Here is a 25,334-nt window from a genome sequence, read left to right as displayed (position 1 = left end):
AAAGACACAAATACTACAAATACTTCTAATACATCAGAAGGATGAAGACTCAGAAATGGTCATTTAATGTAACAAAACATGTGCCTTTTGTGAATTTATTAAAAGTATTTTCAGTATATGGCAATATTGCTAAGTGCCATGGAGTCAGTTCCAAATTATAATGACCCTGTTAGGGCTTCTGAGGAGACATTGGTGGATATAAATCATCGACCATACTGTTTACAGTCCAGTGCTACAATTGCACATTAGGATGGTGGTAGGAGAGAAATAACATGAAGACAGTGAGTAAATTGTCACTAAAGGTAAAGGGAGGAGTGAGTTGATCTCTGCAGCAGGGACACTGAAATTTTTATATAGATTGTTGTTGTTAGGTGCCATCAACTCAGTACAGACCCATAGTGACCATATACACAGCAGAACGAAACACTGCCTGATCCTGAGCCAACCTCACTACTGTTGCCACGCTTGAGTCCATCGATTCTGCCACTTCTCAAATCCATCTCATTGGGGGTATTCCTCTTTTTCTCTGACACTCCACCTTACCAAACATGCTATCCTTCTCCAGTGATTGGTCCCTCCTGACAGTATGACCAAAGCATTAGTCGAAGTTTGTCCATTTTGGCCTCTAAGGAGCACTCTGGCTGCACTTCTAACAAAAGGAATCTATTGGTTCTTTTGGAAGCCCATGGCACTTTGAATATTCTCCTCCAACACCATAACTCAAAAGCATCAATTATTCTATGGTCTTCCTGATTCACTGTCCAGCTTTCACATGCCTAAGAGGTTATTGAAAATACCATGGCTTGGGTCAGGAGCACCTTAGTCCTCAAACTGACATCTTTGCTCTTCAGCATTTTAAAAAGGTCTTGTGCAGCAGATTTGCTTAATGCAATACGTCATTTGATTTCTTGAATGCTGCTTCCTTGAGTGTTCATAGTTAATCCAAGAAGAATGAAGTCCTTGACAACTGCAATCTTTTCTCCATTGAAAATAATGTTGTTTATTAGTACAGTGGTAAGGATTTTTGTTTTCTTTTCATTGAGATGTAATCCATATCTAAGGCTGTGCTTTTTGACTTCATCAGTAAATGTTTTAAGTCCTCTTCTCTTTCAGCAAGCAAGTTTGTGTCATCTGCATATCACAGGTGGTTAATGAGTCTTCCTCCAATCCTGATGCCACATTTTTCTTCATAGAACCAAGCTTCTCAGATTATTTGCTCATCATACAGGTTGAATAAGTATGGTGAAAGAATACAACCATGTTGAACACTTTTCTTAATTTTAAACCATTCAGTGTTCCCATGTTCTGTTCGAACAACTGCTTATTGGTCCAGGTACAGATTACACATGAGCACAATTAAGTGTTCAGGAATACTCATACTTCGCAATCTTGACCATAGCTTGTCATGATCCATACAATCAAAAGCCTTTGCATAGTCAATAAAGCACAAGGTAACATCTTCCTGATATTCTCTGCTTTCAGCCAAGATCCATTGGACATTAGCAAAGATATCCCTTGTTCTACAGCCTTTTCTGAATCTGGCTTGAACCTCTGGAAGTTCTCTGTCAATGTACGATTATAGCCATTTCTGTATTACCTTTAGCAAAACTTTACTCACATGAGATATCAAAGAGATTGTCCGATGATTTCCACATTCCATTGGGTCACCTCTCTTTGGAATGGTCACAAATAAAAATCTCTTCCAATCAATCGGGCAGATAGTTGTCTTCCAAATTTCTTAGCATAGATGAGTGAGTGCCTGCTGTGCTGCCTCACTTTCTTGCAAGATTTCAGTTTTTATTCCATCAATTCCTGGTGCCTTGTTCTTTGCCAATTCCTTCGATGCACCTTGGACTTCCTCCTTCAGGATCATTGGCTCTTGATCATATGCTACCTCTTGAAATGGTTGAACATGAACCATTTCCTTTTAGTACAGTGACTCTGTGTATTCCTTCTATCTTCTCTTGATGCTTTCTACATCATTCAATAATTTTCCCAGAGAATCTTTCAATAACAAAAGTCTAGGCTTGAATCTTTTGTTCAGTTCCTCCAGCTTGAGAAATGCTGAGTGTGTTCTTTTTTGGTTTTCTGATTCCAGATTTTTGCAACTTTTCTTGTAATATTTGGATTTATCTTCTCGAGCTGATCTTTAAAATTTTCTGTTTAGCTGTTGGACCTTCCCATTTCTTCTATTTGCTTTAGCATCTTTATGCTGGAGAGCAAGTTTCAGTGTCTCTTCTGACTTCCACTTTGACCTTTTCCTTCCTTTTTGTCTTCTCAAAGACTTTTTGCTTTCTTCCTCTATGATGTTCTTGATGTCGTCCCACAACTTTTCTGGTCTTTGGTCTTTAGTGTTTAATGTATCAAATCTGTTCTTCATATGATCTCTAAATTCTGGTGGGATATATTCAAGGTCATATTTTGGCTCTTGTAGACTTGTTTGCATTTTCTTCAGCTTCAGTTTGAATTTGCATATGAATAATTGATGGACTGTTTCACAGTCTGCCCCTGGCCTTGTTTTCACTGATGATATGGAGCTTTTCCATTATCTCTTTCTGCAGATGTAGTCAATTTGATTTCTATGTATTCCATCTGGTGAGGTCCATGTGTGTAGTCATCTTTTATGCTGTCTAAAGAAGGTATTTAAAATGAACAAATCATTGGTTTTGCAGAATTGTATCATGCCTTCTCTAGCATCATTCTATCACCAAGGCCATATTTTCCATCTACTGATCCTTCCTCTTTGCTTCCAACCTTTGCATTCTAATCACCGGTAATGATCAATACATCTTGATTGCATGTTTGACTTATTTCAGATTGAAGAAGTTGGTAGAATTCTTCTATTTCATCCTCACTGGCTTTAGTCATTGGTGCATAAATTTGAATAATAGTGGTATTAACTGGGCTTCCCTATAGGCACATGGATATTATCCTATCACAGACAGCATTGTACCTCATGACTGATCTGATATGTTCTTTTTGACAACGAATGCAACACCATTCCTCTTCAATTTGTCATTCCCGGCATAGTAAAGCATGTGGTTGTCAGATTAAAATGGCCAATACTAGTCCATTTCAGCTCACTAATGGCTAAGATATCAACATTTATGTGTTCCATTTCATTTTTGACAACTTCCAATTTTCCCAGATTCATACTTTGTACATTCCATGTTCTGATTTTCAATGGATATTTATAGCTTTGTCTCTTTATTTTGAGTTGTGCCCCATCAGCAAATGAAGGTCCCGTGGGCTTTTCTCCCATGGGCTTTACTCCAGTCTCATCTTCACAATCAACTCTACTTTGAGGAGGCAGCTCTTCCCCAGTCGCATTTTGAGTGCCTTCCAACCTGAGGGGCTCATTTTCCAGCACTATATCTGACAGTGTTTCTCAGCTATTCATAAGGTTTTCAGTAACTAAATATTCTGAAGTAGTTTGTCACTCTTTCTTACTACTCTGTTTTCATCTGGAAGCTCATCTGAAACCTGTCCACCATGGATTACCTTGCCGGTTTTTAAAATACCAGTGGCATAGCTTTCAGAATCACAGCAACTCACAAGTCACCACAGTACAACAAACTGACAGACGCGTGGTGGCCATTTGGTTTTAAGTGGAAACTGTCACTTTAAATTTCAAGGAGATCAGTGTGCATGCATAGTAGAACCCTCCAGGGGTTGCGGTGGGGTGTCCATTTGCTCAGGCATTCCCTCTAGTCACCAGAAGAGAGGTGCCCAGACAGTGAGACACCAATGAACAGATACCAAATAAAAGAATGCCCACACCTGTATCTCTGCAGTTCTTTCAGGTGTTCTTGGCTGTTCTGATCCTTCCCCTACTTGGACTATCCTAAAATGGCTCCTCCAAGGGCAGCTGAATGTCTTGAATTAGAAATCACTGGATTTCTTGATTCTGCTACAAATTCCTCTAGCTGTAAGCCTTCCAAGCTTGTAAATATTACTTTATATGTGGTTCAGAGTTCTAGCACCATCCCCTGAGCCTGCTTGGTCCAGTATTCTGTGTTGTTGCTGACAGAGCTCTTCACTGCACATCTACCCGATCTGCCATCTTGGCTGTAACCCATTTGCCCTTAAGTTTGTTTAATAGAATGGAAGACATGACAGTATTCTCATGTATTGTATGGAATGATCCAGGAGAGAGGGGATATTTGACTATACCATTAAGAGACTGGATAGTTGCTGGAGACTTTCTCTTTAGTTGGATGTCAGTAATCAGATCCAGTGCACATGTACAAGCTTACCTAGACCCAGGGAACATCCGTGCATATAAAAGGCAATGAGGTAGACCATGTGATCCTCATTTAACCTTAGACAAGTCAGCGTGGCTAGGCTTTTTTGTTGTTGTGCTTTTCAGCTATGCTAGTTGCACTTGCAAACATATGAGGAGGAAGATTATAGAATGTAACAATAATTTTAATTTTTCAAGTGAGTAAAACAAAGCAGAAGCAGGAAAGAAGCAAAGAGATTGGGAATATATGCAAGGGAGTGATTAGAATTATGATGATGGCAGTGAAAATGTAGATCAGAATATGATAAACAAAATGAACTTAATTTCAAGTTATTGGCAGTAAGAGACAGACTTCCAGTAAAGATATCTGAAAAACAAGAACCAGATTCATAAGACTTTTGCAAGAAGAAACAAGTGCATTCAGAACATGGAGACAGGAGCAAATTACACTGTAACAATATGGAGGAAAGTACATCTTAGAACACTTGCTAGCAAGTCTGAATATAATGAGGTGTCAATATAATAAAGCAAATTCCAGCATCACTTTTAGTTGTTGTTAGTGCCTTGGAATCGGTTTGGACTCATAGTGACCCTGTGTAGGGTTTCCGAGGAGTGGCTTATGGGTTAGCACCAGCGATCTGATCTTGTGGGTAGCAGTGCCATGCTCATCCTACAGTGCCACACCAGGACTCCTAAACATGGTATTTGGCTACTTGAAGAACATACTGGATTTACATATTTTCTGAAAGACAAAGAATTTACTATTACAAATTATCCAAAACTATTTCTGAGAGAACAGAAGAGAAGAGTTTCTTCTTGAAATTTCAGCTGAGAGAATTAGAATTTCTTATTTTCAACTTGTATTTATTCTTGTAATATAAAAAACCTGATTTTGCTAAGTGCCATGGAATCAATCTTAGCTCACAGACACCTTGTATAGGGTTTCCAAACAACAGGTGCTGGGTTTGAACTAGCCACCTTTTGGTTAAGTCCAGTGCTGCTCCTACAGCACCACAGCAGGATGCCCAAATATCAGCAGCAAGTGAAATAAATACAACAATGGTGCTGTAGGATCAGCACTGGACTGCAAACAACAAGGCTGGCAGTTCAAATCCCTCAGCTGCTCCTTGGAGACTCTATATAGGGTCACTGTGAGCTGGAACTGACTTCATGGCACTTAACAACAACAACAATAGGAGAAAAGGGCAGACTGAAAAGAATGAAATTACTTCTGGAATGGAAGAATCATTTAGGAGAGGTCATGTATGTTATCCCTTATAAATAGGGTAGACAGACGTCAACAGGCAATGAAGACAAAAATTAAGAGATATTGTTGTTTGCTATGTCAAACAATTAAAGAGTGTCAAGGACTGATCTTGTTATGAAATTTATTGGCAAATAAAAGAAACAAAATTACAACTATATATCAAAAATTTCTGTTTTGATGCATTGATTCATGGATCAAACAAAAACTGTAACCAACATATGTTTTATGTTACACCATACAAAAACTTCCAACATGCCAGTGATTTAAAACAATCAAGGCTTGTTTTCCCTTCATGTAAAGTCCAGTGAAGGACTAAACAACATTTAGAAGCAGCTGGGTGTGGCACTTCCGTTTCAGTAGCTATTTCCACCATTATTACAGAAGAAGGTGTGTAGGCTGGAGAGCTCAACTCAATTAAATGTTTCCACCTTGAAGAGGCACACACTTCAGATCATATATCATTACTCAAAAGAGTCCAGAAGACCATGTCTAACTTCATGAGGTTGAGGAAATACAATTAATTGTGCTTTCTAAGGAATAGGAGAACAGAATGTTGGTTACTTACTGATGTGTTGTTGTTAAGTGCCTTTGAGTCAGTTACAACTGATAGTGACCCTGTATGCAGGTTTCTGAGGAGCAGCTGATGGATTTGAGCCTCTGACCTGGTAGTCCGCTGCCCATTGCTGTTCCTACAGTGTCATACCAGGAGTCTTGCTCGTTGATATGCATATTAAAGATAACTAGTTGCCATCAAGTCAATTCCCATTTAGAACAACCCATATGTGTTAGAGTAGATTGTGTTCTACGAGGTTTTCAATGACTGATTTTCTGGAAGTGCTTCTGAGTGAGTAGAAGCTCCAAACTTTTGTTTAGCAGCCAAGCCCTTTACACATTTTCACCACCCAGCCACTCCTTACTAGACACAACTGGACTTTTAAAAGATCCTGGTGAGCTTCTATTATCTTTCATTTCAATTTCCACAAACTTTTTGAAGATGCTTTCAAAAGTTAGGAGTTATCTAGTGACAACAGGTGACCGAGTAGAAGTGCCCCATAAAGTTTTCTAGGCTGTAATCCTAGTAGGGAGTCCTGGTGTGGTGCTGTGGGTTAATGCGCTAGAATGAAAAGTCAGTTTGAACTGACAGGTCTGCAGTTCAAGTTCATTAGCCACTCCTTGGAAAACTTGAACACGATCGCTATGAGTCAAAATGGACTTGAAGGCATTTAACAGCAACAATCCTAATAGGAATCCTGGTGTGGCACTGTGGGATAAAGTAATGGACCACAAGGTTGGTTTGAACTACAAGGTTGATGGTTCAAACTCACCAGTTGCTCCTTGGAAACCCTATATAGTGTCACAATGAGTCAGAATTGACTTGACAGCACTTTGTGACAACAACAACAATCCTAATAGGAACAGATTGCCAAGTCTTTCTTCCCCAGAACTAATTGGACACTTGAAACTGCTAACCTTTTAGTTAGCATTGAACACTTACCCTTTAAGCCACTGGAACTGTGTTGTTGTGAACTGTGCTGTTGCATGCTCTCAAGTCAGTTCCAGATCAAATCAAGCCTGTGTAGGGTTTCTAAGAGCAATTGGTGGATTTGAACTGACAACTTTGGGGTTGCTACTCCAGTGTTTATTCTATAATGCCACACCAGAACTATGCTAGATATACTTTTATTTCTGCTTCATTATGGTTTAGGTATTTACAATAAATTCCTAAATATTCTGACAGATTGACCATCCTTTGAAAGTGATACAATATAGTTCAAACATACAATGTTGCTAAGTGAACTTTTTTTGAAAAAAAAAGAAAAAGTGTACTTGTTATCTCAACTTTACTGTTAAATTTTTTGGGAGAACAAAATTAAATTTAAAGTCATAGTAACACATAGTAATACTTTTAGAAGAAGTGCATCCAGAGTGCTCCTTAGAGGCCAAGATGACCAAACTTTGTCTCTCATACTTTGGACATATTGTCAGGAGGGACCAGTAGCTGGAGAAAGCTATCATGTTCGGTAAGGTGGAGGGTTATGCAAAAAGAGGAAGACCCCCAACGAAATGGATTGGCCGAGTGGCAGCATAGGTGGACTCAAGTGTGGCAACAGTAGTGAGGTTGGCCCAGTATTGGGCAGTGTTTCGTTCTGCTGCGCATAAGATCGCTATGAATTTGACCAATTGGATGGCATCTAACAACAACAAAAACACAGTAGATAACTGTCAAAAAACGTTGACATAATGATTTATGAGGTCATTAACATGAATCCCACATTTTCATATATTTTTAGTAAAGTAGGCATGTTTTTTTCATAATTTACTAAAAATTAAATAGAGTTTTGTGGTTTTATTATGATATTTTCAATATAATAATAAAAGACATTTTGAATCACCAAGCAATATAAGTATTGATAACATTGCTTTCTTTTATCTATTAACAGTTTTCTCAGCTAAAGCCAGAAATTAACCCAGCTACATATAGCCAATTGATCTTTGACAAAGGGTCAAACTACATTGCATGGGGAGGAGATAGTCTCTTCAACAGATGGTGCTGGCAGAGCTGGAAAGTGATATGCAAAAGACTAAAACAAGAACTTAGTTTCACACCATATAAAAAAACCAACTCAACATGGATTAAAGACCAAAATGTAAATCCCAGAATTATAAAGGTCATCATTGAAAAAATAAGGACAAATTTAAGGGCTCTAATAGCAGTTCGAAACTACCAGCTGCTCTGCAGGAGAAAGATGAGGCTTTCTGCTCCCGTAAAGATTTACAGCCTTGGAAACCCTGTTCAGAGTCGCTATGGGTCGGAACTGACTCAACGGCACTTAACAACAACAACAACAACAAATACTACCAAACATTGCAAGAAATGCACAAACAAGAGAAGGCATAATGGATGATTGGGACATATTAAAAATTTGATTAGAAACTTCTGCACATTAAAATATTTCACTAAAAGAGTAAAAGGGAGCCCACAGAATGGGAAAAAAAATATTTTGCAATGACATATCAGACAAGAGATGAATCTCTAAAATCTATAGGAAACTACACCTCTACAAGAAAAGGTCAAATAACCCAATTTAAAAATGGGCACAAGACATGAACAGACATTTCACCAAGGAAGACATTCAGGCAGCCAAAAAAATATGAATAAATGTTCATGATCATTCGCCATTAGAGAGATGCAAACCAAATCAACAATGAGATATCATCTCACATCAGCAATAACAGTGAAGTTCAAAAAAGCCGAGGACAATAAATGCTACCAAGCATGTGGAGAGACTTAGACTCTCCTACACTGCTGGTGGGAATCTAAAATGGTCCAACCAGTCTGAAAAATGTTGTGGCACTTCCTCAGGAAGTTGGAAATTGAAATACCTTATGATTCAGCAATTCCTCTACTTGGTTTATATCCAAAAGAAATGTGAGCAAGAACATGAATAGATAAATGCACACCAATGTTTATTGCAGCACTATTCACAGTAGCAAAAAGATGGAGAATGCTTAAGTGCCCATCAATGGAATAATGGATATACAAACTTTGGTACATATACACAATGGAATACTATGCTACCTTGAAGAATAACAATGAATCTGCAAACCACTACATAACATCAATAAACCTTTAGGACATTATGCTGAGTGAAAATAGTCAGTAACAAAAGGACAAATATTACATAAGACCATTATTGTAAAAGCTTAAGAAAAACTACCCATATTAACAGAGAAAAAATCTTTGTTGGTTACCAGGAGTTGGAGGGAGGGGACAGTAGAGCACAGGTGAGAGGAAAAGTACATCATAGCTTAGGTGTTGGGGAGGACAATAAGGGGAGGGAGGTTGAAGTACAGGGTAGACAGTGAAACATTTAGGTAAGGGTAAACAGGGAAACACTTAAGTACAGGGTAGACAGGGAAACACTTGGGCTAAATAGGTCAGAGGTAAATAGTGATATATGCTCAATCTTGGAAAAAATAGGGCTCTGTAATACAGAGATCAAACATAGTTTGAATGGGTAAAAGAGGGGAAAGAATGTTAAGCTACTTGACTGTCTTATGGATATTGGTTTACCTTGCTTAACATTATAAAATAGATCCTTGAGTTGGATAGAAAGGAATATCAGGAAACATGATTATTATGTAAGCCCATGTTCAGCCTATAACTGATTGGAATACCTAAAAGGGGTCTTAGAACTTTCCCAGTGAAATAGACTTCTCACAGAGTCTTTGTAGTGTACAGAACCTTAAGTGGAACCCTGAACCCCACAATGATTTTTCAGTGTTTCAATTGCTAAGGTGTGACAGTATTCACACCTATGGCACATGCAGAAATATTAACCAAACTGACCTGTCTGTACCAGTGGGCTTCAAGAGATCAATACTGAGATAGAAATCCTGAGAAATTGTACCCCCAAACAAAATAGCCCTTTATATCTTCACTCAGTTCAAGAAGGTACATTCTCCATAATAAGGTCTGATTCTTGTGTCTATAACCATGAGCATAATGCTAATATAAAAATCTATTATTGTTCACATTCTATGTGTAGGATTTCCCCTTAACCGATTATTACAAGTAATTCATTTTCCTCTTGGGGTGGATGGTAAACATTGCTACTTAATTTTGGAATCTTTATATTCTGAATTGTTTCTATTATTACAATTATAAAATGCTGTTTTGTTTTATTTCAACACATTTAGTCCTTGAAATGCTGCACTTCAAATCTTCTTATTCCTTCACAAGATATCATACTGGGTCCCTAGGCTTTCTCCAAAGATTACGTTGTTTAATCACCTCCCTTTTGTCTCCTTGGGTATAGTTGATCTTGACTTCTGTCATTCTGTTCTGACTGAAAAATGTTCCTAAAATACAATCTGATTCATTACCATGTTCCCCATAAAACCTACTTATCCTGAAGATGAGGATGATTTGCTCAGCAAGGAAAAGCAAGTAATTTTTATTAACCAAAGCTTCTCAGAAAGCAGACAAAGTCCTTACCAACAAAGGCTACTTCAATGTGGGTGATCAGCATTCCCAAGTGGAAAGTTGATCAAAAGGGGGAAATGTAAATGGAAAAGATTCAAATTAGAGGCACTTATTTCAGACTTAAGAAGATAGGGTCAAGGTGCATTCCCAGGAAGCAAAAGGTCAGTATGAAAACTGTCTGTTAGTGGAACAATATGTCAATATGTAAAAAATTTGTTTCTAGGAAAAATGTGTTTTTGACTCTAATCATGTATAATCAAACAGACTGATACCACCCACCTAGGTGATGATTCACCTCTCCTATGTAAGGAACAACCTTTATACTCAAATGACTTCAGGCTGAACTTGATCTTATAAGTTATTAAGGCACTCTGGTAGCTTAGTAGTTAGGAGTCAGGCTGCTAACCTCAAGGTCAGCAGTTCAAAACTACCACTGTTCTACAGGAGAAAGATGAGGCTTTCTGCTGTCATGAAGATTTACAGCCTTGGAAACTCTATACAGGGTTGCTATGAATTGGAACCAACTCCATGGCACACCACCACCACCACCTTTCCTTCGTACTCTATGTATATAGACCATTTTCTCTGCTTGTAAAGAGTTGAGTGTTTAAGCTGAATTATTCCTCAGTAAAACTCCTTTTCTTTCACTCCTAACAAGGAACATGATTTTCTTCTTTTACAAGTCAATTCTGACTTCATAGTAACCTTACAGGATAGGATAGAACTGCCCCAATTCACTCATATGATCAAATTACAGAATTCTATTGCATACAAAAGCTGGACAGTGAATAAGGAAGACCACAGAAGAATTGATGCTTTTGAGTTATGGTGTTGGAGGAGAATATTGAAAGTGCCATGGGCTGCCAAAAGAACCAACAAATTTGTGTTGGAAGAAGTACAGCCAGAGCGCTCCTTGGAGGCAAGGATATGGCTACCTTAGTCTCTCATACATCAGACATATTGTCAGGAGGGACCAGTCACTGGAAAAGGATATCATGTTTGGTAAGGTCAGAGGAAAAGAGGAAAACTCCCAGCAAAATGGATTGGCCAAGTGGCAGCATCATTACTCAAGTGTGACAACAATTGTGAGGTTGGTCCAGGACCAGGCAGTGTTTCTTTTTGTTGTGCATAGGGTCACTATGAGGCTGTAATGACTTGATGGCACCTAACAACAACAAAAACAATGATACTTAATGCTTATTAAGATTTTAATTTCTTTAGCCCAGAGCTGTACATATTTCTTCTGACCTGCCTGTAATTCTCCCCAACATTTTATCATGAAATAGTTTACAGTACTGTAGGAAAATGCCATCTGAGAGAATATTAATGGTATAAAAGAAAGAGATAGAGAACTGATTTCAAAAGTTATTAGAACTTTGCCCTGTTTTTTCATCTGACATACTCTGAAAAAAACTCTCTATTATTTGTTGTTTTCTACAGCCCATTATTTTTTTAATCCTATCCATTATGTAAATAATTCAGAAGTAATGAAAACTAACATTTTTTGACTCACAACACACAAAATGTACTTTAACTTGATTGACTGAAAGTTATGATAAAGTTAAGCATCTGTTTCCAAAGGCAAAGTTAGCATAATTTATTTTTTATAAGCTCCCTTCCTTTATTAGTATTTTTGCTCTAACCTAAAGTTATTTTTACTCATAAATGAGAGAGCTTCAATTAAATGTCTCCCAGGTCATAGATTCCCTCCTAGCTAGTGATTTCCTGCCACTAAAAGCATACTGTGGTCACTTTCAGTTTAAGTAATTGAACCAAGATATCTATTGAACTCACAGCCAGACTGTTCAGTCTCTGCTTGATGACGCACTAGTGTCTAGTGCAGCACTGAAAATTGGAGCACACAATCCATAGTTTCAGTATAGGTCAAGACAAGATCTATATACTTACCATAAATACCTTTATTTCCACAATTTTAAAAGAGCAATGGAAATTAAATGTGTCTTCTATTACTGTCTTACCTTATATGCTTAACCTAAAAAAACAGTTTAGCTAATGTCCCCTTAGAAAATGATGGGGACATAAGTGAAAAAGCAATGCTACAATAGCCTCATGTTTTCTGCTTATTTTCTTTTAATTAATTCGGCAGATGCTTGTTGAGCTTAGCACCAAGCTACAAGATACAGAGAGATATAAGAAAATATTTTTGTGTTCTCTAGGAGTTCCAACCTACTGAGACAGAGACACATGCAAATAAGTAAATCATCATAAGCATATAATAATTTCAACAAAGTAGACACTTTCAAATGCCTCACTTATGTCTAGTCAGACACTATCACTACATCACTTTGCTTAACACCATTCTCTAGCCACTGATAAATTACCAGAAGTCAAGATCATTAAGAAACCCTGTAGATTACAGGAGTAGATGCTTAAGTAATTCCATTCCCTTATCTTGCCTATACTAACCATCATATGGAATTCAGCTTCTGTTGATCAGAGTGGGAATTTCCTTGGTGACATAACTCTAGACCAATAAATAGTGTCATGATTTGCTCTAACCTAAAGTTAGGATTTACAACACATTGGATAACTATATCAGATCACAAAAAATGAAAGATAATTACTAACTATCAAGAATCATGTCCTAGGCAAGTTGACACATATTTTGGGGGGACATAATTCAATCCATAACAATTCATATATGTCCCATAACTAAGTATCTATATACCAACATAGATATAGGGACTCCTGGTATAGCACGGTAGAATAAGGTAGATGTGGGACTACTGGTGTGGCACTGGACTGCTAACTGCAAGGTCAGTGGTTCAAATTCACCAGCCAACTCTTGGGAATGCTATACAGGGTCACTATGTGTCATAACTGACTTGGCAAAACTTAGCAACAACATATAAATATATATACATAATGTTCATCATTCTTCCATTCTTTTTATTAATTAATTTTTAACACTAATATTCAAATTTGGTAGCTTTGTTTGATGGTTTTTCTTTTTGTTTTTTTGCACCACAGAAGTAGTTTTAGATATGGGTAATTAACAAAATGTTTAGATGCACTGTATCTGGTAGATCTTATAATTAATATTAAGCAAATTACATTTTGGGCATTATCAGATATGGTCTCTTTGATAATTTAGTAGATGTTTAGAAGTCAGAAATTTTAAACATAATCCCAAAATGTAGTATTGTCTATACATAAGGATGTGAATAACACAGAAGTGTTTCTCATAAACTATGAACTCTGGTGACTGCTGATTCCATTACAATTTAAAATGTACTAATACTGCTTGACCTCCTTATTTGAGATATATGTTTGGCACCTAAATGCAAGCTATAATTCAATATTCTGTTCTTAATGGTCTTCTTACCTAATTATTTTTGTAGTCTTGATTATTCTTGACCACTCTATCTTTATTGAAACCCTCCTCCAATTGGCATCTCTCCCTCCAGGCTCTCAGAGACCTTTTCATGTGTATTATTTTTCTCTTTGGCTTGAATTCACTAGCATTCTATTTTGGGCTCTTTTCTCTTTCAGTCTGCATTCTACCTAGGTACCTTCACCTCTTCACATGATGGCAAATATTGCATAATACTGATAAATTTCAAAGTTATACTTATACATCTATTTTCAATTATTAACTAAATGTTTATGTGCAGTCCTGAGTGGTATAAACAATTAACATGTTCGACTTCTAAGCGACTTAGAATTTGAACATTCTAATTAGCTATTGAATTCCAGCCAGGCATGCATCATAAGAAAGTACTGGCAATTTACTTAAGAAAAATCAGCCACTGAAAACCTTACACAATATGCTTTTACTCTGACACACACGGGGCCACCATAAATGGGAGTAAACTCAACAGTAACTCTAAAAACTATATATGTATATTCTCTAGGCACCAAATTTGAAATACTTAAAATCATATCAATTATTTTTCATCTAAAATAGCTTCTCTTTCCTACTCCTTGCTTCTTTTATCAGTGATCTCCAAGTTTGTCTGTGGTTTAAGTGTGAAAACACAGTTTTTCTTTAAAAAGGGCCACAATTGCTATGTTATTGTTGTTATGTACCATTGAGTCAATTCCAACTAAGTTCCCTTGAAAAGGGTATCCAAGGATACCCTGGTTGGTTTGAACTGCCATACTTGTAGTTCACAGTCCAGTGCTTATCATAGCTTACCACACCAGAAGTCCTCAACTGCTATGGCAGTGCTATGGTTGTTAAGTGTCATTGAATCAGTTCTGATTCATAACAACCCTGTATAGGATTTCGAAGGAGTAGGTGGGTTTGGACTGCCAACCTTTACGTTAGATGTAAAGTGCTTATCCTACAACACCAAACCAGGACTATGTTGTTGTTATGTGTCGTGGAGTTGGTTCTGACTCATAGCAACCCTGTGCAGGGTTTCTGAGGCTGTAAATCTTTACAGGAGCAGAAAACCTCATCTTTCTCCCCCAGAACAGCTGGTAGTTTTGAACTGCTGACCCTGAGGTTAGCAGCACAATTTGTAACCACTATGTTACCAGAGCTCCTAACCAGGACAATGTTGTTGTTGTTAAGTGCTGTCGAGTCAATTCTGACCCATAGTGACTCCGTATAGGGTTTCCAAGGAGCAGCTGGTAAGCTTGAATCGCCGACCTTGCAGTTCAAATGACTTTGTAGTCTGACACATTAACCCACAGTGCCACACCAGGACTCCAACCAAGACTATAGACTACATTAAATTACAAGTTCACAATAATAATAGATTTCTTATCAGAATCTACTTGATAATAATGAGTTTGATTTTACATACAACTTGACATATTTGGGGAAACTTATTTCTGCACATTTTACCACTTGCATTAATTTTTAAGTCCTTTGAAGGTAGAAGTAAGTTTGAAAATTCAGCCTATACTCCATAAAGCACTTTACACATTGGAATATGAAACAGGTGCTGTGAGTATTTCATATACTTAAGTGGAAGCATTCTCATCCCCTTAAGGAAATGAAAGGTGGTTATCAGGAAGGTCCTTGCAATAATTTTCTGTTCCCTGTGCGTGCATATGAGTTTACATGTGTACACAGTATATCTAGTCTTACTACTGAATTTTTTTTTATGAATTCTGCATCAAAATATTTCGTTTCCCTGATTTAAATCTTAGGTGACACCCTGTCATATTTCTCCTTTATGAGCCTATTCCTTCCTCATATTCCAGGATTCCCTTATACACCAAATTCCTTACAGTTACTTTAAATGCAATGCTTCCCTAACACTTAGGCAATTACTTATTCCAACTCTTAGATAATTACTTAGTCCAGGGTTCCTCAGTACATAGTCTGAAACAAAGTTTCTAGTGCAGATCATTTGTTAATGACTTGATATCATTAGGTAGTCCTGGTGTGGTGCTATAAGATAAGCATTAGACTACTAACCGTAAGATCAGCAGTTCAAACCCACCAGCCTAGAAAACCCTATATAGAGTAGCTATGAGTCCGAATCAACTCAACAACACTTTATAACAGCAATAATATCACTAGACTCTGATAGAAGAATGAAAAAAAGAGACAGAGAAAATAGGAAGCTAATAAAATATGGTTCACATTGTTAGGTACCGTTGAGTCAGTTCCAATTCATAATAAGCCCATGCACAACAAAAGGAAACACTGCCTGTCCCTGAATCATCATCCCAGTCTTGGTTAAGCTTGAGCCCATTGCTGTTCCACTGTGCTGAGCCAGCTCATTGAGGGACCTCCTCTTTTTCACTGACCCTCCACTTTACCAAGCATAGTAATCTTCTCGAGGAACTGTTCCCTTCTGACATTATGTCTGAAGTATGAAAGATGAAGTCTTGCCATTCTGGCTTATAAGGAGCATTCTAGCTGTACTTTTTCCAACACAGATTTGATTGTTCTTCTAGCAGTTCATGATGCTTTTAATATTCTCCTCTAACACCATAACTTAAATGCACCAATTCTTCTATGGCCTTCTTTATTCAATGTCCAACTTTCTCATGCATATGAAGCAATGGAAAATAACATGGCTTGGGTCAAACACACTTTAAGTCCTCAAACTGGTATCTTTGTTCATGAATACTTTAATAAAATCTTGTATAGAAAATTTGCCTAAGAAATATGTTGTTTGATTTTTTTATTTTTTGCCAGGAGTGCTGATAGTGGATCCAAACATGATTCTTGATAGTTAGTAATTATCTTTCATTTTTTTGTGATCTGATATAGTTATCCAATGTGTTGTAAATCTTAACCTCTATGATGTTAATGAGACACAATTAGTGACAGTTAGGTTAATGATTTAGAATAAAATCTACAGGATTAGGTTATGTCTTTTGAGATATAAAAGATATTAAACAAGTCCAGGTGTGGCACTGTAGGATAATGCACTGGACAGAAAGGTTGATTTGAACCTCAAGGTTGCAACTTCAAACTCACCAGCCACTCCTCAGAAACCCTTTACATTGTCATGATGAGTCAGAACCAATTCAAAGGCACTTAACAACAACAACAACAAACAAGCAAGCAGAGAACACAGGGACCTCATTGCTACCAAAATAGAAGAGCTGGGCTAGAGCTTGTCCTTTGAACTGGGATCCTATGCTTAGAAGCTTCTGTATCCCAGAAGTTTAATGTTGAAGGGAACATGGAATTTACCCAAACACCAATAGAGAAAGACAAAGAAAGAAAGACTTCTTTGAGCTGGACCCAACTAGGCACAGCTCAAACTGATGAGAAACAGCTGAAAACATCCACTAATAATTAGAAAAAGGAATGTACAGGGCATAAATCTAGGAAAATTGGAAGTTGTCAAAAATGAAATGGAATACATGAAGATCAATATCCTAGGCTTTAGTGATCTGAAACTGACTGGTATTGGCCATTTTGAATCTGACAATCATATATTGTTTACTATTCTGGGAACAAGAAATTAATAAGAATGATGTCGCATTCAACGTTAAAGTGAATATTTCAAGAACTATCTTGAAGTACAATGCTGACTGTGACAAGATAATATCCATACACCTACAAAGAAAATGAGTTAATACCACAATTGTTCAGATTACCCACCAACCACTAAAGCTAGTGATGATGACATTGAACAATTATACTAACTCCTGCAGCCTGAAATTGAGCAAATGTTCAATCAAGATAAATTCATAATTACTGGTGATTGGAAAGTGAAGATTGGAAACAAAGATGAAGGATCAGTAGATAGAAAAAATGGCTTTGATGACAGAAATGATTCTGGAGATCGCAGAATACAATTTTGCAAAACCAATGACTTACTCTTCCAAGTACCATTTTAAGCAACATAAATGGCGACTATACCTCTGGACCTCACTAGATTGACTACACAGAAATGAAATTGACTACACCTGTGGGAAAAGACAATGGAAAACTCAGTATCATTAACCAAAACAAGGTCAGGGGCAGATTGTGGAGCAGACCATCAGTTGCCCATATGCATCTTCAAACTTAAGCTGACAAAATCTATCTAAACAGATTTGGTGTATTAGATAGTAATGACCAAGAACACGATACAGGAAAAAAGAAAAAATGTATAAAAAGAGATTAAAGGAAGAAAAGACCAAATTAAATGCTGAAAAATTGCTCTTGAATGTACAGAAGTTAAAGAGAATGGAAGAAATGAGGTAGTCAAATAGTTGAACAGAAAATTTTAAAGGACAGCTGGAGAAAACAAAGTCAAGTATATATTACAATACAATGTCCAAAACCCTGAAGTTAGGAAAACAAAATGGAAGAGCACATTCAGTATTTCTCAACGTGAAATAACAGAATAAAATATTATAGTCAGTTCTAGGGGCAAAATGTTGAATGAGGCATGCAGCATCAAAGAAGATGGAAGGAATGCGCATAGTCACTGTAACAAAAATAAATGGTGGATGTGCAAATATTTCAGGAGGTACCATATGATTAAGAACGAATGGCACTGAAAGAAGAAATCCTTGCCAAAACATTAGGCTCCAGGAAAAGATGCACTGCAAATCATTCAATAACCTCATGCAGAACTGGAGATGCTCACTCATCTATGTCAAGAAATTTGGAAGACAGTTAGCTACCTGAACAGCTGATTGGAAGAGATCCAAATTTTTGTCCATCCCAAAGAGAGGTCTCACAACTAAATGTGGAAATCATTGAACAGCATTAATAATACCTCATGCAAGTAAAATTTTGCTTAAGAGAATTAAAAACAGATGCTAGAGTACATAAACATGGAATGAACAGAAATTCAAGCCATATTAAAAAGAGGACCTGGACTAGGAATATCATTGCTGACATCAGATCGATCTTGGCTGAAAGCAGATAATACCAGAAAGATATTTACTTGTGCTTTATTGGCGAGACAAAGGCTTCCTACTGTGTTGAACATGCCAGTCTATGGGTAGCATTGAGAAGAATGGGTATTTGAGAACACTTCATTGTACTCATAAGGAACCTGTACATAAACAAAGAGGTGGTTATTAGAAAGGAGCAAAGATGTATAGAATGGTTCAAAATCAGGAAAGGTGTATAGCAGAGTTCTATCTTAATCATATTTATTTAATCTGTATTCTGAGAAAATAATACCAGAAACTGGATTATATGAAGTAAAACATGAACTCTGAATTAGGAGAAGATTTATTAGTAACCAACAATACGCAGATACAACTTTGCTTGCTTCAAATGAAGAGGGCTTAAAATATGAATGAAATCTAAGACTACAGCCATCAGTATTAATTGTAACTTAATGTAAAGAAAGCAAAGATATTCACAACTAGACCAATAAATAACATTATGATAAATAGATACTTAATTTTGCTGTATCCATAATCAATTCTCATGGAAGCAGCAGCCAAGAAATCAAACAAACATTGCATTAGGCAAATCTGCTTTAAAAAGTCAGAGAGCAAAGATACCAGTTTGAGGACTAAGGTGCACCTGACCCAATTCTTGATATTTTTAATCACTTCAAATTCATGTGAAAGATAGACAATGAATAAGGACGTTCATAGAAGAATCAATGCATTTGAATTCTGATGCTGTAAAAGAACAATAAAAGTACCGTGGACTGCCAGAAAACAAACAAATCTGTGTTGGGAGAAGTAATGTCAGAATGCTCCTTAGAAACCTCAATTGCAAGACTGTCTCTCATTTTTTGTATGTTATCAGGAAGGACCAGACCCTGGAGAAGGACATCATGCTTGGTAAAGTAGAGCATCTAAGCAAAATAGCAAGAACCCTAAGAAGATGGACTGACACACTGACACCAGCAATCTGCTCAAACATAACAATTTTCAGGATGGTTCAGGAGCGAGCAGTGTTTCATTCTGTTTTGCACAAGGTCACTATGGTTTGGAATTGACTCGACAGTACCTAATAACAATTGTTGTTAGGTGCCATAGGGTCAGTACTGACTCATAGTGACCCTATGTACAAGCGAATGAAACACTGCCCGGTCCTGGGCCAACCTCACATACAACAAAAGTATCTATAAATTGTGGAGGCGCTTTGGTGGTAGAGTGGGTTACATGTTGGGTTACTTACTTCAAGGTCATTAATTTGAATCCACCAGATGAGGCTTTATGCTCCCATAACGATTTGTAGCCTCCGAACCCCTACACAAGGTCATTATGAGATGGAGCTAACTTTACAGCATACAACTACCATAAATAAGGTTGAAAAAGAATAATAAGCTTTATACAGAGAAATAAAATTTATATAAATCATTACACTTACCAGGGTAGACAGTCCAGTCCTACTTAAGTCTACTATGTACACAAGTTGTGTGCAAGACAACTAGTCCTTCCCCATTGATCTTCCTGTGCAATGCCCCCTGCCACCATAATCACATCCTACTCCTAAGAATTAGTCAAAGCTTCTGATTAAAATCCCTGTATTCCGGTAGCGTAGTGGTTACGAATCGGGCTGTGAACCAGAAGGTCAGCAGTTTGAAAATACCAGCTGTTCTGCGGGAGAAAGATGAGGCTTTCTGCTCCCGTAAAGATTTACAGCCTCGGAAACCCTGTACAGGGTCGCTATGGGTGGGAACCGACTCGACCGCACTTAACAACAATGCTGTGTCCTGTCATATATATGTGCATATACATACGTCCCAGAGACTAGTCTATGTTCTTTGTAATTTTTCAACCTTCTCTAGATATCAGAGAATCCTCTCTCTCTTGTGGGCCACCTTGACAAGGAACTCACTTTTGTGCTTAGGGCTGAATGAAAAATAAATCCTTAAATTACTAATAAACATTGGATTTTTTGCAGTGTCATTAGACATGCATATCATTACAGAAGAAGGATAGGTAGACCTAGCAGTTATCAAGTTAAAAAAACAACAAAATGATTATATTAAAATGCATTAAAAATATTTTTAAAATCCTACATTAGTTTTTTTTTTATATAAAGTAGATTCTTACTGATGTACTAATCTTTTGTAACTTGGTAATTATATATGTTAGGCCAGGTTATTCTTTAAAACACAAATTCAATACTGGTTAAACACAAGTTGCAAATTTATATTTTATAGTGCCCAATAAGCAAAAATAAATCTACATGATATTGTTGAATTCTATGAATAGTTGTTATTGTTGGTAAATACCATTGAGTTGGTTCTGACTCATAGCCACCCTGTATAGGACTTCTGAGGAGCAGCTGGTGAGTTTGAACTGCTGACCTTTGGTTCAAACAGACCTTGCAGTCCAGTACTTATCCTATAGCATGACAACAGTATTCCATTATAGAGTTAGAGTGATTTAATAATTAAAATATTTTACGGGGAATGGATAGATTCAAATATATTGGCACAGTAACCATCTGGCACTTTTACATCTCTCAAACCCATGCTATTTCAAGAAATAAACCTGTTTATATATATATGTATATATATATATATATATATATAAGTTTCCATAACAAGCAGCTTGAAAATCAGTATAAAATTCAGAGATGTCAGAGTCACATATTGCCTAGCAATTGAATTTGAGAAGTCCACATTCAAGAGGCAAGTTTAAAAGAAACTTCTGATGATTTGGTGGCAATCATTGGGTTTAAAAAAGCAGTAAATTTGCCACTTGCTAAAATTGTATTTTCATGATATTTTATAGACTGTTCCCTCTGCTTGAATAATCAAACATGTGTATAATACATCATAAGAAATTACTCTCACAGCTACTTAGGGCATGAGAAGCCAAAGAGCAGAGGCAAGTGAAATTCACATAACCTAATGAAAACATAAATAAATATTAAACTTAAATTCTCAAGTAAAAGAGTATATTTAGCACTAAATATCTCTAGTTATTTCCATGAGCATAATTTCACCTTTCAAAATAATTCATACTGATTTATATAGTACCACACACTAGATAAAATATTGACTGGGAATCTGAATAAGAAGGAGCTGCTTCTCCCATGAAATGTACAGTTGTTAAATCACCAGTAAGGCTGTGCTGCACATCAACAAGACAAATTATATAGATGTTTTCACCTAAAACTAAGCAATGTTTTATGACTTCTGAAAGGTAAAATATAAAACAAGTAGCATTTTCAAAATCATGAATTGATAAGATCTCACTTTCTATTAACTTCTCATGCTATTTATTTTTTCATTTACTTTATTTCAAAATTTACTTTTAGAAAAGATACTACTTTCTCTTGGTTCATTATATATGTGCTCTTGTTAAGTGCCACCAAGTCAGTTCCCGGTCACAGAGACACTGTATATAGTTTCTAAGTAGAGGTTGGTGAGTTTGAACCACCGACCTAGTGGTTTAAACTGACTTTGTAGTCCAGTGCTTCATCCCAGAGCACCACACCAGGACTCCACTTATATATGTTGTTGTTGTTATTGTTAAGTGCCGTCGAGTTGGTTCAGACCCATAGAGACCCTGCATAGGGTTTCTGAGAAGCAGCTGATGAGCTTAACCTGTAGAATGACTTTTCAGTACCGCACATTAACCCACAGTGTCACACTGGGACAACTTACTTAAAGACTATGCCTTTACTTGATATAGTAATTACTACTTTTTTCTGGTAAGCCAATTCTGGTTTATAACAACCCTATAGAGCACTGAAGAAGTGCTTCAAAAGGTTTCTTGTCATATAATAATTAAGAGCTCAGGCTACTAATTTTTTTCTACCACGGAATGGCTAGTGGGTTGCACCACCCACCTTTTTCATTAACAGCGAAGTGTGCAATCATTTTCTAAATGTATCCTTGATATATCCCTTATTAGTCCTGATGGGGCACTGTAGAATAGACACTGGACAACAAAACACAAGGTTGGTGGTTCAAACCCCAAGTCATTCCTCAAAAAAACCTTATACAGGGTCAGTATGAGTCAGAATCAACTACACAACACTTAACAAGTACTAAAAAAAGTATTAACTCAAATATGCAAGCAGTGTTCTTCTGATCTTTCATCAAAGTTTTAGTAATTGGAGATGATAGGAAAACATTTAATTATCAGAGAAATTGTAAAACATTAGATTTGTAACTTATATAATGGGCTTAAAATCTCACTAAACTTCAGATTTTTATTAAATGTCTCCATATAGTCATAAAAGTCAAAGTACTTGGGAAGAAAGACTAGTCAGAGGACTGACCCTGCTCTCAATACAAAAGAAAGTATATAATTCTGTACCAAGTTGCTGGCCTATCAAAAATTAATAAATCTTTGTTTCTTATGAAATATCACTCGAAACCTTCTGAATTCCAAGAAAGAAAGACAGGTCATTTAAATGTAAACAGAATTTCTTGTCCACTTTACAGAGTTATGAAAATTTTGTAAGTCACCTTCAATATTTATTTCTCCAGGAAGACGGCTGTCTTGGGAACTTCTCCCCTATGATGCCAAGGAAACTTAATGGTTAGATTCTTCCTCTTTTTCATTATTCATAGTACCATTATTATTTGGAAACATTTCTCTATGTCAAATTGTTGCATGTCTGCAGAGTAAGAATTAATTGCCTTTTGTTCAGAACACTTCTCAAATATGTTTTCATAGGGGAAAATTATAGAAGTTGGAAATAGGGTCTTCCTCTGAAATAAAGGACAGGATACTTACAAACCATTATAGAAGTTCTGGTTCCTTAGCCTTGGGAGTCCTTTCCTGTATCATAAACCATTTTGTGAAAATGTCTTTTGGTCTCTACTGATCACTCTATAGTGATTCAGGCTTAGGTAATTAACTAAAACTCTTTGTATTACTGTTGCTGTGAATAATAAATTGACCTTTATTCCTGGAAAAGGAATTTCATGTTGTCTACCAACATTCATGAAGTCTGGCCAGTCTAAATGTTTACCTTCTAGGTAAGGTAAAAAGCTCTCCGAATATTTAAAGTTCTTAACATCTATTTTTGTAGGAGTGCTGTTGTTTTTATTAAGTGCTGTTGAGTCGGTTTCAACTCTTAACAACCTTGCATAGGGTTTCTGAGGAGCAACTATTGGGTTTGAATAGCTGACCTTGAGGTTAGCAATCCAGCACTTATGGAGTAGCTAGGATTTAAGCTATAAATATTAAATAAAAATTAATATAATTTATTAGTTGTTTCTGGGGGAGAGCATAAGTTGATCAGTCAAAAATGCCTAGTTACAAAGAAAAATTAATTATCTAAATTATTAATCTTTATTTACTCATAAATAATTTTCATATTCATAACCATAGTGTAAATAAATTTTTAAAATAAAAATTATTAACCTATTTTCTTTCCTACTTAGATACCATAGCTTTGTTGGGAGATGATTCTCAAAAGGTACTCCATGTTTCTGCATGTCTTGCAAGGAAAGGCAATGGCAACCTTTTTTCTGAACTATGTTTTCTAATTTGTTTAGATAATGAACAGTTTAGAAAGAAAATGATAGCTTCTCCTTTCAAAGCAAGAAGCAAATTTGTTCACTTGCCAGTATAATAAAAATAATGCCTGCTTTTGAGGCATTTTACTTGCAATCTCTTATTTTAAAAAATGGGGTTCATTAAGTTCAGGGTTTCTCAGCTGTGACACAAACTCATTATGTGTACAGTATGTACCGGTGTTGCTCCATATTGCCTCCATGGGACTTGGAGGGAAAGAAAAAGTAACACATCCTTGAAGTCCATGCTGCTTGCTGTGACATGAGTACTAAAGTCCATTGTCTTTGACCCATGAGCCTTGTGTCTTCTTTAAGCCTCCACGAAACAGTGGCATTTAATATATTAGTTTGTATGTAGGAGTCCTGGTGTGGTGCTGCAGGTTAATGTGCTGGACAGCAATGTCAGCTTAAACAGAAGGCTTGTGGTTCAAGCTCACCAGTTGATCCTCAGAAACCTTATACAGGGTGGCTACAAGTTGAAAGTGACTTGACAGCACTTAACTGCAGCAACAAATGTAGGGTAAAGATGCCCTCCTGACAGCATTGTAGGTTACGAGTTGGGCTGCTAACCCAAGGTTAGCAGTTCAAATCTACCAGCCACTCCAGGGGAGAAAGATGAGGCTTTTTCCTCCCATAAAGATTTATAGCCTCAGAAACCCTATACAAGGTGGCTATGAGTCAGAACCAACTCCATGGCAAACAACCACCACTGCCACCAATACCATGCAGAATAAAATATCAAACCCTTTACAGTTCTTCAAAGTTACATGATAAATTAAGAGGAAGTTTAAAATGATTGCATCCATTATTAAAACCTCAATTAAGTAATCTTTTTACTGAGTAAGAAATATTTCAGATTGCTCCTATTTAATGCTATTTCTCTAATAACAGTTCATGGCATTAAACAGAATTATGCTGCAAATAGAAAAAAAAAGTTAAGCCATGTTAAGTATCTCAAAGATTGAGGATTTTGTTTATCTATTTGCCTTTTCTGATGAATTAACT

The sequence above is a fragment of the Chrysochloris asiatica genome, unplaced genomic scaffold (genome assembly GCF_000296735.1).
Source record: "Chrysochloris asiatica unplaced genomic scaffold, ChrAsi1.0 scaffold00001, whole genome shotgun sequence".
Taxonomy (NCBI): domain Eukaryota; kingdom Metazoa; phylum Chordata; class Mammalia; order Afrosoricida; family Chrysochloridae; genus Chrysochloris; species Chrysochloris asiatica.
This window is presented reverse-complemented; position numbering follows the sequence as displayed.